Genomic DNA, 3085 nt, shown 5'->3' on the forward strand with positions numbered 1-3085 from the left:
AACAAACAAAAAAGCACAGGATAGCCAAAACAAGCTTGTACAATAAAGGAATAATAAAGGAACTTCAGGAGGCATCACCATCTCTGACTTTACTGAAAACAGCTTGGTATTGGTGGAAAAATAGATTCAATGGTATCAAACTGAAGACCCTGATATTAACCCACAAACCTATGAACACCGATTTTGACAAATAAGCTAAAATTATACAATGGAAAAAAAAGAAAGCATCTTCAACAAATGGTACTGGCATAACTGGATGCTGGTGTGTAGAAGACTGCAGATAGAGCTGTAACTATTGCCATGCACAAAACTTAAGTCCAAATGGATCAAAGACCTCAACAAAAATCCAGCCACACTGAACCTCTTAGAAGAAAAAGTGGAAGGTACACTTGAACGAATTGGTACAGGAGACCCCTTCCTGAACATAACACTAGTAGCACAGACACTGAGATCGACGATTAATAAATGGGACCTCATGAAACTCAGAAGCTTCTGTAAGGCAAAGGACACAGTCAACAAGACAAAATGGCAGCCCACTCAATGGGAAACGATATTCACCAACCCTACATCTGACAGAGGGCTTATTTCAAAAATGTACAAAGAACTCATGAAGCACCAAATAATCCAATTAAAAAGTGGGGTACAGAACTAAACAGAGAATTCTCAATTGAAGAATCTAAAATGGCTGAAAGACACTTAAGAAACTGCTCAACATCCTTAGCCATCCAGGAAATGCAAACCAAAACAACTCTGAGATACCATCTTATACCTGTCAGAATGGCTAAAATGAAAAACATTAATGACAGTTTATGCTGGAGAGGATGTGGAGAAAGGGGGAAACTCCTCCATTGCTGGAGGGAGTGCAAACTTGTACAGACATTTTGGAAATCAGTATGGTGGTTTCTCAGGAAAATGGGAACCAGTCTACCTCAAGATCCCGCAATTCCACTCTTAGGTATGTACCCAAAAGATGCACATTCATACAACAAGGAAGGATGTTCAACTATGGTCATAGCAGCATTATTTGCAATAGCCAGAACCTGGAAGCAAACTAGATGCCCCTCAACCAAAGAATGGATACAGAAAATGTGGCACATTTACACAATGTAGTACTACTCAGTGGAAAACAAAACAAAACAAAACAAGAACATAACAAAAACAATGGAATCTTGAAATTCGCAGGCGAAGCCATCCTAAGTGAGGTAACAGTGACAGAAAGACAAACATGGTGTGTGGTCACTCATTTATGGATATCAGACCTAGAGCAAAAGTTTACCAGATTATAATCCACACCTCCAGAAAAGCTAGGAAATGACGAATACTGTAATATATACATACGGGGTCCCCAGGTGAAGGGGAAAGGGACAAGAGCCCCTGAACAACTTGGGAACTTGGAGGGAGTGGTGGAGAGAGGTAGGAGGACTAGGAGGGGAGAAGCAGAGGGGGAGGAGAAAAGGAGGAATCAGGAAGATAAGTGGGGAGGTGAATAGAGGAGATCAAGAAAAGAGACACATCAATAGAGGGAGCCATTATAGGTTTAAAGAGAAATCTGGCACTCGGGAATTGTGCAGAGATCCACAAGAATGAACCCAACTAGGAATCTAAGCAATAGTGGAGAGTCTGTCTTAAATGCCCTTCCCTTATAACGAGAATGATGTCTACTTTAAATGCCATCCTAGAGCCTTCATCCAGTAGCTGATGGAAGCATAAGCAGAGATCCACAGCTAAGCACTGAGCCAAACTCCTGGAATCCAGTTTTAGAGAGGGAGGAGTGATGAACAAAGGGGTCAAGACCAGGCTGGAGAAACCCACAGAAACAGCTGACCTGAGCAAGTAGGAACTCATGGACCCCAGTTTGACAGCCTTGGAACCAACATAGGACCAAACCAGGCCCCATGAACGTGGGTGTCAGCTAGGAGGACTGGGCAGTCTTTGGATGGGGCTTTTGGCAGTGGAACCAGGATGTATCTCTAGTGCACAAATGGACTTCAGGAGTCTATTCCCTGTGGAAAGACACTCTTTTATCCTAGATACACAGTGGAGGGCCTAGGCCCGATCCCAAATAATTTGACAGATTTTGATGATCCCTCATAGAAGGACTCACCCTACCTGGGGAGTGGATGGGGTATGGGATGAAGGGGTTGATAGGGGGAATGGGAGGATGGGAGGGAGAAGGAACTGGGATTGATATGTAAAATAACATGATTTATAATAAAACTTTTTTAAAAAGGAAAACTATACATATCTCTGTAACACCAGCTTGTTTATATTTTGTATCCTCTGGCTACTTATTATTTGATATTTAAATAAGAATTAATGTTTGATTCAATGAATCTAAAGTATGTAGCCTTTAAGCACCATTGATTATTAAATGGCTATTAAGTTCTCTTGTCTTGGAATCATTGTCAGTCATTGTTCTGCTTGTGTGCTTTATTTATTTATTTATTTATTTACTTACTTATTTCAGGCAAGGTATTCCATATGACTTCAAACTTCCTGTGTAGGCAAGGCTAGCCTCAAACTCCCTATCTTCCTGCCTCCCAAATACTGGGATTAAAGGTATGAACCACACATTCATTTTTGACTCTTAAACCATAAAGATCCATGCCAATAAAGACACTGTTATTTACCCAATGGCATCAGCTGGATAGAGCAAGTTGCCTGAGTAGACAGGGCAGGGCGTCAGCATGCGTCGTATCACTGGGCATTGCCTCTTGCATATTCTTAAGATCGAACACTTTACCTTCCCTAATTATTTTCATTTCTGCTTTCTTCCCTTCACTCAAGTCTGAAGGTACCAGCACACTTTCCAGACTCTGTTCTGTCAGCCCACTAAGTTGTTTTGCTCCTTTAGCTCTGCGTTACTTCTTTCACGGGCCTGCACTTTTTCTGTCGTTACCACCCGGCTATGCTCTGGTCTCGCCTCTCTTGCCTTCATTATTGCAATAGATCTTCTGACGGCCCTCGGTTCCACTCACTTCTCTTGCCTAGTAGTCCTCCACCGCCAACAGATTGGGCTTTCTAGAGGGATAGCCGACCATTTTATTTCCTGCTCAACAAAACATGGATGCCTCATTGCTGTGAC

This window comes from Phodopus roborovskii, unplaced genomic scaffold (genome assembly GCF_943737965.1).
Source record: "Phodopus roborovskii unplaced genomic scaffold, PHOROB, whole genome shotgun sequence".
NCBI lineage: Eukaryota > Metazoa > Chordata > Mammalia > Rodentia > Cricetidae > Phodopus > Phodopus roborovskii.